We start from the raw sequence: 12,574 nt of genomic DNA, 5'->3' as shown, positions 1-12,574 counted from the left end.
TAAGTGCCCCTGCCCATGTCTGCCTTGAACGGCCCAAGATCACGCAACGTGCCGCTTTTGTTCGCCCCTTGCGCTCTGTCATTCGCCCCGGTTCTTTTATTGAGCCTTCCTCCTGGACGATAATTTCCCGTCGTTGCGGGTCTCCCTAAATGCTCCAGGGCACCACACGACACAAGTGTAGGGGGCTTGGCACCAAAGAGAACACTTAACGGATGCACTCCAAGGATACTGACCCGAGCCTTTGGACGCTTAAATTGTTGAATCCTCAAATCGCGAATGACGTTCATGGGAACTTTCTGCTTTGTCGTCGTGATTCCCTTGCTTCCCTTCTAAATGACTCATCCGATGAGCGTTGAGTGCATACAGGCGGCAAACAAGTGCTCGAAACTAAGCTAATCAACGCGAAGCTACTCGACCATTAGCCGACGCTTACACCAAAGCTGATTCTTTGTTGTTTTTAGACATGGCTTCCGAGCAAACTCACATCTTCCATGGCTCATGTATTTCGTTCCCATCATGCTATTTGTACCGTCCTTGATAAAAGTAACCAGGCATCGTGCTTTGCATAGGAGCACTAAGCTCTAAATTGAGGCAAGGAGAACCTTTGCCCTTACCTCTCAATATCGTTTGACCTTTAGAGAAACCATTGAGGCCCCACTGCACGAGTGCGAAGCGAACTATGCGGCCTGATTACTTTTGGCATTCGTACGTATGCTTGCTGCCCTAAAGATACTAAACTGAAAGCGTGGTCTCCGGGAAATGGCTCTACTTCCAATGGCGCTGCTCGCCGTATGTTTGCCGTTTTGGTGGCTGCGTGAAAAGCCTCCGAGTTCGCGCAGGTGTGCCGTTTCCACAGCGCATCGTCTCCAATGGAGGACATGAGGAGAGCGCAAGTGGCGTAATCGTGGTGGTTGTGCGAGTTAGCATCTATACGGGCGCGTGATGGGCGGGTATTGCTTAGATGCACCTCTTTTCGGAGCTCCACTACGCCATGTTTCGCCAAGGTCATCGGGTGTGGCAGTTTGACCTTCAGCAGGAGGAGCGCCGGAGGTGTGGCTATGACGTCAGACCACGTGACTCGGCGCAGCTCCGACCGCGGTGCGCCGACTGCTGCCTCGTCAGATATGGTCGTGTGATTATGCATTGACTCGGCGTTCGCTTAAGGAGGCGACGCCTCTGAAAATGAAAATTGGATGTTACAAGCAGTTACGCCATGGATGAGAGCACGGCTGACAGTGTGCCTGAAACGAACGCCTTTAAAGCGTCTAACCAAGCGTAGCCAGGTGTAATGGAGCTTTATCTCTCTCTAACTAGGTTTAGAAGAATTTAACCACTGCCATTTATTTTTACATGCTCATAGCTAGAGCTTTGGCAGACGTACGAGGGGCATCGTATAGAAGTGAAAAGCAGGACAAACAGAACAGAACAATTCAGGACACGCACTTAAGCACGACTAGGAGTAAAAGAAGGAAAATTCTTTCAGCTGTTTGAGAAAATATTGTAGTTCAAATGCATTACAATGAAAAGCGCTTCACTTCGCGTCTGTCTTCTGGGAAAGAAATGCGCAGGCAATCATGCGATGTTTTTTTTATGGGGGTTTAACGTCCCAAAGCGACTCCACAGTCTGCTTCTCCAGTCGAAAAAGGCGTCGAAACAGCTCGTCCGGCAAGTCAAACGCGTCTTCGTGCGCCCTCCTTCGCCGTTGCTCGCGTCTGCGCAGCCGCCTCAGTCGTATGGTCGCGTACACTGCCGCCGTTTTGTGTCGCAAACGCAACGGTCAAATTGACAGCCTCGAAACTGTGACAAAAACTGTCGATTAGCGGCTGCATAATTAGGCGTGCAACGTCAACACTTCTGCCACATCCGTGACGTATTCTGGAGCCACTCATGACGCTAAAAAGCAAAATGGCCGCCGGCCACTAGCCACCAATAGGAGCGAGGCTTATTGACACCTTTGTGACAAGTTTTTGACAATTTTCCTAATTGACAGTTGCGTAATCTGGCCCCTGGCCTGTCCACGGCGGATATATTTCGATGGAGGCGAAATACAAAAACACCTTGAGCGATGTTAGTGCACGTTAAAAAACTCCAAGTGGTCTAAATTAGTCCGGAGCCCTCGACTACGGCATGCCTATTATCGGTGGGGTCACTTCAGGACACTGTACGCCAAGTTTTTTTCCTACCCGTGTTGACAGGAAGATTGTAGATCAGCTATAGTCAAGTTCTAAGCTATGCTGTTTTCATTTTATGAATTGCAGGTCGACTGTCGTTACAACGTCGCCTGTCAAAGTGTGGCCACTCAAAGGCGCCTTGTCGAGTCAGGCGACCACAGACAGCACAACCCCCACGTTTAAAGGGACTATGCAATAAACTAATTGAGATTACGTAAAGCAGACGAGAGATAGGCATTTCATCACTCGTCACCCCAACGCAAGAATTTTTAAGCTAGCATCAATAACAACGAAGATATAGATGATTAAAAATTACGCTCCTCCTCTCCCCCCTCAACTCGTACACGCGAGGCACCAGACAAAAATAAAGAAAACAGGTCTGGGACTGGGCCCCGCGTTTGAATACGTCATCAGATGACGTTCGCTTTGCAAGTTCCGGTCGTCGCTCCTAGCACCCCAGCAGCAGCAGCGACGGCGGCGTGGCGGCATCTCTCCGGTCTCTCTTCGCCTTCCTGGATCGCGGCGCGTGTCGGGTTTCTTGGCTTGTCGTCTGTTGCAGTTAGCAGTAATAAACCCGGACCTCGAGGCGCGACTGCTCGCTCTTACAGCCGCGATGGGCATCGAGCCCTATGCGTGCCCACGAAGAGCCATGCGAGTGGCTCCGGAACTCCCGACAGAAGGAGGCGGCAGAGGAAAATTGCTTTGCACTTCAAATAATTATCACTCTTTGGTCACTTGTTACATTCAGCTTTTCGGACTGCATGGTGAGCTTTGTTACTCCACGTGTTTTTGTTTTTTGTTTTCCGCTGTTTGAAGTTGTTTGCCTCTGTCATTCATATCGCACGCCCTCACACCCCAGCAGATATAAAAGAGCGTCTGGCTACCTTTCCTGTTATTAAAGTTGGAAGTTGCGCTTCTTTCCTCTGTCTCCATGTTTCCTGTGTTCGTCCTGTTAGCGCACGCTATTTAATAGGAAAATTGAAACCATATGCGTGAAGGCAACGCCCTGGCCCGCGCTTGCCCGAGAATGTCGCGCGGCGGCACGAGCAGACGATTTTCACTGCTACCGGAAGTATGCCCGTGACGTCGTGGCTGCCGTGGCTTCTGCGAATGGCAGCGTGTGGTGCCTGGCGACGTCATTGGAAGTGTGATGTCTTTCTTCCACGATTTTAGTTCCAAAATCGGTCACTACGAGCACACCAATCGGCCCGCGAATTTAAAAAAAAAAGACGTTTTTTTTAATTTATAATGAATTGCCGGCTCAGTTCCAAACACTTATACTTGGTGTGAATGCTCATTAGCATCATGTATAAACATAGAAAACATTTACAAGCGACTTTGAATTCTTTGCATAGTCCCTTTGAGCTCCACGCGGGAATCGTCATAGGCGGACAGCGGTGCACCCAGTACGGTAACATATTGCCGCAGCCGTGCTTGCACAACCAAATCTGAAATGCGGCGCTCCTATCTGACATATATAGTTAGCGTATTTACCGTGTGACGGTTCAAAACCTCTTTTTCCTTGTCAGCAGGAGAACACCTTCGATTACGACATAATACGCGGACACCATTTACTTGAGAAAATATCTCCCTGGGAAATGCACTCGGATTGCGTTTCCGTTTTCTGCCCTGCAGTATGGGTATTTAGCCACGAGGTTAAGCGCGACACTGTGACTGATGCCTCTTTTAATTGTGGACTGTTACTATTCGTCGTTTCCACTGCTATAGCAGGTTGTGCATTGTTGTGCAACTGTGATATTTTTCGCCTAGATATTTTTCAGTGCTTCTGCTTAAAGGCGTCGATTTACAGTTTAAAGCTATAGGTATATTCAGTATTTTCTTGGCTGCCTAGCAATTTATGTAATCCTAATGGATTAATTTCAATGTTCAAAACGTTTCTGGGTCCACAAGCAAGCTATAGATAAAAAAAAAGTAATTCGGGGGCGTTTTAGTCACTTATAATCACATGCTGCTGTCCCTTGCGCATATTCTAATCATGTGTAAATCACGTAATTAACCGGCCTCTCTCTATCCACAGTTCTGCCCACAGCGTACTCTCAACTGTCGTGGGGCATAATAGCGTTAGCTGCTTGTCTGTCATAAAAACAAACACAATACAGCACAATTTTTGTGCCCCGTGAGGGACGATGTTTACAAGAGTGCAGGAATAAAGATGACTGCCGCAGCTGCAAGATAATTTTTTTTATTATTTTCAGAGCACATCGCCACTGTGTACGTAACGCGAAGTTTTCTCTCTTGCGAAAACACTACTGGGCAAAGATTCTCGGCCCTCACATGTCCCGCAATCTCAAAGGGGCTTTCTTTTTCTATCTTGCTGGGTTAGTCAATTGTTTGACCTCATGCTTTGAGACACCAGATGGCTTATGGCCCGAAGCACTCACGCATTTTGCAAAGAAGATTCTGTTGACATGCAGGGGGGGGGGGGGGGAGCATTCACGCGCAATTGTGTTTTCTTTCTGGTTGCCAGTCCCCTCATGCGTGCGCACGCACGCACGCACGCACAAACATACGTACTTTCTCGTAGCGATCCTGGCGGCAACGGCCTAGAGCTGCTATTTCTTTTTTGAGTACGCGCAGGAAACGACCCAGTTGTACAGTGCTGCCCTTTGCTCTTGTTGAGGCGGGCCTCTCACTATGTGCTCGTGTGTTCGGCCAATAGGCGAAGCTCGCCAACCAAAGAGCTGGAGGCACACAAAAGCAGAACAGAGGCAGGAAACGAAACGGAATTCCGAAGACACGTCGGCAGGGTCGCAATTGTTTTCCGGTCGGGAAGCCCGTTGATACGTGACAAACTGGTCTCCTTGTGTTTACTTCATTTTCTCGTTTCATTCTTTGTGTATATCTTATTTCTTTCTTGTTCACCACGAAAATATACCGGCTGGGTTGGGGTCGAAATGCAACCGGTGTGCACTTTACGCCTTTCACGTCCGCCTTTATTTGCTGTGTTGTGGGATTTCCGTCCTCGGAAATCCGCCTTTCAGCTACCTGTAGGGCAGTGGTCTGGCCTGGCTATACAGTGCGTGGCGTTGCTTGTGGTGCTACTTGCTTACTCGTTGCAGCTTCAACTTCAAAAGGACTTCGCCTTTAATGGCATATTTTCTGCTAATCATTCTGCGCAAGGCTTTTTTTCCCCGTTTTTATCGTTTGGAGGATGCTCGCTTTCGTCCGTGCATGTTGTGCACGTTAAAGGTTTGTTTTGGTTCATGGGTTTAACGTCCCAAAGCGACTCAGGCTATGAGGGACGCCATAGAGGAGGGCTCCGGATAACTTCGGCCATCTGGGGTTCTTTAACTCGAGCATCCGACTCGCATGCGGGAGGTGCGGGGTTCGATCCCCAGTGCCGCTGGGTACCCACCGGGGATACAATGGGTACATGCTTTCCCCTGACCTGGTGCTTGGCTTATTTAGTGTGAAATGCTTGGGAAATGGGTCTTTGACCGCACCTTGTGCAATGAAAGCTACCTTGTGCCATGACGCTTTTTGGCCAAAGCTGCCCTTGCGCCATAAAAAATTCATCATTGGTTCTTTAACTTGCACTGACATCGTACAGTACACGGGCCTCTGCCTGGCGTCTTTCGGGCCAGCAGCCGAGCACCATAACCATTGATCCACCGCGGCGGCTACATTAAAGGTAGCCTTATACTTTCGTTTCTTTATTCCTCCACTATCCGACTTCTTACTTTTCTGGGCATCTTTGTGTAGTCTTTGCTGATGCTGAACTCTGTGGCCTGATTGCGGTTACGACACCCTTACGCCGTAAAGATGCAAAATATTTTACATAAATTGCATTCTGTCTAGTCGTCGAGAGTACATGTAGCATGGAATGCATTGCACGAATGGTATAGCGCATGACAGCAGCAGAGCACTCGGGTATTGGCCAGGTCCTTTGGTTGCTGGGTGTGCGGCTGCTTTCCCCCGCTTTTATTGTCCTCTCTCATTCGACAGCGTGCATGCTTCCCCTGGCTGCTTTCACGGCTTGAGGAGCCGCCGCAATCAGCCGCTTCTCATTAAGCTCTACAGCGGGCTCGGGTTGCTCGCCGCTTGTGCTTTACGTGCAACCGCGTTCAGCCGCTTATCCCATTCTAGCTAAAGAACATGCTTAGCGTCCCTCGCTACTTGACGCGACCCAGCATCCACCGTCTTTTCTTCGACCTAAACGACTTGTTCGGCCACTTCCTCACCCCCATGTGCTGGAACGGCAGCTTGATGTGGCACCTAAAGCTGCCTTTGCGTTCACAGGCGAGCCTTTTCCTGCTTCATTGTCAAGCGTGCATAGCGTCCTCTGTCTAGAAGACGATTCCAGTCGCTTGACTCATCGAGCTCCATTGTATCGTGGCAGCGCAACTCCACCGAACATCCAGAAGGCAGGAACGAAGGACGACGGTGACAGCATTGACAACGGTTCCTGCCATTACGTTTTCACGCAGCAACTGATACCTTCAAAAAAGCGCAGCATTCAGTATGTTGTGCTTGAAGAATCCTTTTTGAACGTATTGTAATCGTCCTATATTCGTCACGCACACAAATAAAACATAGTCTTAGTTTTTTTTATTTCTATCCGTATGGTTGAACTTAAAAGGTATATTGGGGGAGGGGGGTGGAGAGCTACGGTAGAGTGGCACAGTGTTAAGTACTTTTTCGTCAGTATAGCATGTATTTGGTGACCGATAAGTTTCTGTTTCACAGGCTTTTTCAATTTCAGCTCAAGCAGCTGACCACCAGAAGTGGTTTTTCTCTTGAAGGCTGTTTGTAGAACAAACAAACCCTTTCCATTTTTCCCCATCTCTCCTGTCGTGCCTTTCTACTGATATACCAATTGTGCTTGTCGGGTTGTGTCTCTCGACCTGCTACCGCGGCTGTTCAATTATAGAACGAGGTGAGCTTAAGTGTGGGGCCTAAGAACCGTAATTACTCCCTGTTCAATCCGTCCACCGATCCTGACGACCAAAATTGCAGCACCGTTTCACTTCATAGACCCGACGGATCTATAAATGAGGATCTAGTGGTACGGGTGCCGCTGAAGGCCCTCAATTGCGCGTCAGACACAGCGGCCACGATGGGAGATCGCGGCTAGAAAAGTGGGCAGCACGGCGTGAAGAGCCCAATGCGACCTCCGCCCTCCTCAGACTGCAATCAGAAGCTCTGGGTGTGAAACGCTGAGCGCTCGCATGGACAGGGAAAATTGGTGGTGCTTGGAAATGTCTCTGCCAGTTACTATAGAGTTTAATATATAGGCGGCTACCCTCAACAACAGCAAGAAATCCAAGCCGTGCAGTTCGTTGTCCCTTAGAAACAACGCGAATGACGCCGTGTGTAGTGGCACTCACCATCATTGTAGCGCTAGAGGTTGCCGTGACGGTCGAGTGATCTAAGACGTTGGAGAACGAAGCTGCTATGGATGCGCTTCCGCTGTTGAAATCCCGGTTGGGGCTATACCATGGTAAAGCTTTTTCGTGGCAGATTTCATTGGGGCAGCAGATTTCGGAGTGTTTCCGACGAGGTCACCTGTGTGTTTGGCTTGAGGTTTGCAGTGGTTTCCGGACAATTTTCGTCTGGAGTTTGCCTAAAGAGAATTTTATGAAATAAATCATCCTTCTTGCCCGCCTACACAGGCGCTGATCGCAAAACAGTGTGATGTCCCGCACTGATTAATTCGGCTGGGGAATTGAACAGATAGCTCCGGCACGGGGCACATCCGAGGAGGAGAACTAACTCTCCGAAAATAAAAAAAAACAAACGAATTGAAGAAAACGAAAATGAGGGCACGAGAACTAGAGAGCGGAGTCATTCCTCAAATCGATTTTGCGCCGTTTTTTACGGGCGCGACGAAGCAAATGCGTTCGTATACGTTCGGGCGTGCCTCTACGCAGGACATAAATTACCCGTGCGATCATTTGAGAGCCATCGCACCGGAGGTGCCGCGAGCGAGCAGTCGGAGTGTGTGCACATGAGATATTGCGGTGCGCGCAAAAACTAATGGTCGTCGAAGAGCAGCTGCATGGTACGGCGAAGTCTTTATCTAAAAATTCTTCTATACGGCGATTACTGCTGTTCGCTGCCTTCGAGCAGGATTAATTTAGTGCTTGCGTTTTCGTTGGACAAAGTCTGCCGGCATGACTCCTCTTAATGAACAGCCGATGTTACCGGGCTGATAGGAGCACAGAAAGCACCTGTCGGAAGCACAGTCAGCGCAGCGTTCATGTTATGCGAACATTACTGAAAGCATCTTTAAGCGAGGCGCATTAGCGTTCACCCCATATGAATAGAACCTGACACAAAGAAGGACTGCTAATTATTCACCGTAAATTTTTATGCATTTTTTTTCTACAGAAATAAAACAATTCGGTACGGTTTATGCGAGTTTAACGCCCCAAAGTGACTCACGCTATGGACGCCGTAGTGAAGGGTTCCGGAACTTTCAACCACCTGGGCCTCTTAAACGTGCACTTACATCGCACAGTACGCGGGCCTCTAGCATTTCGTCTCCATCTAAATTCGACCACTGCGGCCGGGATCGAACCCGCGTCTTTCGAGTCAGCAGCCGAGCGCCACAACCACTGAGCCACTGAGCCGGCGCTTCTTTAAACATATTGTCCGCATCCTTGGTGACTTTGAAAGCGTTCTAACAGTGGTCCTTTAACAGCCATTTACCGAGTACATCTTAGTTTTGTTTCTTCTTTATTCCCAAATTTTTTTCTGGTAAGGGCTCATTTTACAGCGTTTTTTACCGTTTCTGCCCGCCGATAGAGATACTTAGGTTAACGCATCTGCGTAGCTTAAAACAAAATATTGCTGAGATGAAACGATGTCTTTATTCCGAAGGATATAACAAACACGCCGGATTATAGAGATTGCACAGAGAACTGAAACATGCAAAATGAGTAATTAGTGCTACGTCGTGTAAGTGCTGACGCCGTGGAAGTTTTGGAAATTTCGAATCAATGTATCGGCAAGTTCTAATTCGTCAATGTTCCTTTCTTAGGCATTCCCTTCCGCATGGATGCTCCAAAAAATAACGCCACCCTCATTACCTGCATAAAACGGATGCATAAAGACGAAAAACGGACAGGCGCATTTCAGAAGTGACGTGCAGGAATTTTCGATGGCGTTATGAAATTAGCGGCACATTAAATGTTTTGCCAAGGCTGGGCGATATGGAAAAAGAAAGTTCCCTTCCCCGCCTCCAAATAAGAAGGGTAGGAAATGTGAGAAATAAATCAGTATTAGGAATTTTGGGAAGTTATAAAAAGTCGTATAACGATATTGCTTATTTATGAATCTCAACCATGGACTTGCTCATGAAGGCCGGTGCTTTCAAATGGATGCGCTCGAATCTTCAACCACCTGAGCGTTCAGAGCCAAACGGCTGACAGATAAATGCGCCCACCTCTGGTCGCTGCGTCTCTCCGCACAGTTATTTTTCGCTATATCACACCAACTAGCCCAAAGTGGCGCCTCAAAGAAACGTTTTAGTTTTTCCAGCAATATTTGCCGATTTTTGGCGTCATCACATCTACGTATATTTGGCATGTGAAGCAGTCCCCTGCCAATTGATTGAGACGTAGGCAAAAGCGGAGTTTATATACTTAGAACAGAGGCAAGAAGTTCATCCACGAATTTCCTGACCAGATTTAATATTGCCGTTGCCGTAACCCATGGCCCGACTTGTGGCCAATTTTTACACCTCTTAAACAGCACAGCGCACCTGCGTTAGTCATTATTCTCGGTTCCTGCAGCTCAGCCGGAAGACAGAGGCCACTGATCTCGGCGTCGTGTTCTGTTCAGAATGTTGACGTCGAAAATGCACCTCTGTATACAGAATAGGTCTTTTAAGAGCGTTAGCTTTTGCTCATCACATTTCGAGATTTAGTGGCGTCTGCTAGCACCCTGAGATCACAGCGCCACCTGTGACAGCGACTACCCATCACGTTTCGAGATTTCGTGGGGTCTCCTACCGCTCTGAGATCACATGCGCTATCTGTGGCAGCAACTAGAAAACTGCACATCTCGCATTGAGACTTGTAGGGCCATCTACAATAGCATTGCAGAAACAACCCCCTGTCGTATGCCAATGATGACGTCACGGTCAAATGTAGTGGACAGAGGTGGAACGATGTCAGTATGACGTCAGGGGACGAAATGGCGGTATAGTTTCAGTTTCTCAAATCCAAGATGGCGGCCATTAAAATTGGTTGTCTGGGAATCTGTAACCCCGAGTGCCAACATCTTACAAATAGCAAAAAGAACGGCTCGTAACTTTCTGGCCAGACATCGCAGTACTCGTGGCAAATAACTAGAGCTTGTCGGTCTTATAGCACAGACCAATTAACTAAGGCGGTCACTTGGGCGGTTTTTTATTCTGTCTGGTATTTGTTGCTACAATACTTTCTCACCAACCAACAACGCTGCTAAGTGAACTGCAGAGAAGCTACGAGAGAGAACCATTAGTGGCCAGGGTATGTAGCGAGTCGCCGCAGGTAAAGCTGCAGAAGCGTGAAGGCGACCGCACGGCGCCCACGCACGCATGCAGGCGCACTTGTAAGGTGTGGGTGCGGGCTAGTTGGTGATGCATAGTAAGAAGAAAAGTGCGAAAAAAACACACGGACGCAAGAAAGACGAAGGACCGTCAGTTGGAAGTTAGCGCTGTTCCTTCGTCTTTCTTGCGTCCGTGTGTTTTTCGCGCTTTTCGTCTTACAATGCGTACTCGCCGGTAGACGAGTTCGAAGCGATGTACCAACGCACAGGCGCGCCCACCGCCATCGGTTGTTTGCACACTCGTTCAACAGGAGGCGTGCACACACAGGGAAAACCAGTTTTAGCGTCACATGGTAACAGTGTAACAGCGGAAGCTTCTCTTTTCATCACCTTAGATTTCTAGTGGATTCCAGATCCTGAGGAAAAGTGCTTCTTTTATTTTTGTAAGGGACGCTCTCACAAGTCAGCATTCGGTAATGGCCGGTAACGGATACAAAGGGCACTCTGCCTCAGCAAAGCTCAATAAAAGCCTCTGCTACTTGGCTGAATAAAACCGTGAAGAGTTCTTTAAGCTAAATATTACGTCAGCTGAGTTGATATTGCACAGGCCCAAAGCACAAAAGACTCATTCACGGCTATCACGCCGTCCGCACCTATGATAAGTTGGTACACGTTGCCAGGTTAATGAACCATTGTTATTGTCTACTTGTTGTAAGCTCTCGCTCCGGTCGTGCTGCACAGTTCTAGCTGCACACAGCGGCATCCTTCAAGCCGTCCGCCCACCCGTAGGGAAACCCGCATTGTGAGGGGCGGATAGCCTGTATGCTTAACGCCGCCGCCGGGCCTTGCCGGAATCTAGCTAGGGGCCCTCGTATGCTTTGTCTTCATATATTCTTCAAGCGCCTGTTGCTCTAAGTTTTGCCGTCGTGAAGAGTGACCGCCACTGCATCGAGCCTGCGGTGAGTGCACTTAGGCGCACGAGAAGTGCCATGGAGTAATGTGCGAGTGGAGGCTGCTCAAAAGAGGACTAGGAATCAGCGAGTGCTATTCAAGCACGCCCGTGCTCTGTGAACAAATCCAGCGTTCGCGAGAAAAGTACTTCTGGGTGTGCACGACCTCCGAAATCCTCAGCGGAAAGATTTGTGTTCACAGTCTGCGTACACAGTCTGCGCACAAAAGACCATGGTGCAAGCGAATCTCTACTGCGCGACAATAGGAATCATATCGAGAAATTCTGAACAACCGCGTTATTTTTTAACGGGAAGTTGTTTATGAACGCCACTTTCCGCTTATCGTAAGATTACAGCATAATAATCAATTATCTCCAGATGCCTCCGCGGGTCGCTTGTAGTTTTCTGCAATTTATTGTCAAAAACGCATCCAATTGATTTTCTAAGGCAGTATTAACTATTCTGTGCGATCGCAAGACATAAATAAAAAGCGAGATTTTGCTACGTATCGAAAGGCTACACCATTCCCACCAATATGTTCCCAACAATATCTTACAATATTTGACAGTCGCATCATAATTAAAAGTAATGGCCAAGAAAGCTGGGCTTGAGCTACGGAGGAAGTTTTGCTCCGTGGCTTGTGCGAAGAGCGGGGCATCGCCGAAGATCCTTGATGCCTTATTATCGCCTGGGCGGAATTAAAATCTGGTCCTTTGTCTGTGTGCTTTCTACACCTATATTCGTGAGTGCAATTCAGGTCTCCCAATTAACAGTTTTTGATATATTCCTTCCTGAAAGGGGGCAGGGGGGAGGCAGTGGCGAAGTGTTTCTACCTGATCAAGTACTTATTCGGACGTAATCGGTTGTGTGATGCTTCTATTCGACAGCACTCTTCGCTTTACTGTAATACAAAATTTAAACTTGGTCTGTAGTTATATCGCCGGTGGCGGTAATTCG

Source organism: Amblyomma americanum, chromosome 7 (assembly GCF_052857255.1).
Source record: "Amblyomma americanum isolate KBUSLIRL-KWMA chromosome 7, ASM5285725v1, whole genome shotgun sequence".
Lineage (NCBI taxonomy): Eukaryota > Metazoa > Arthropoda > Arachnida > Ixodida > Ixodidae > Amblyomma > Amblyomma americanum.
This window is presented reverse-complemented; position numbering follows the sequence as displayed.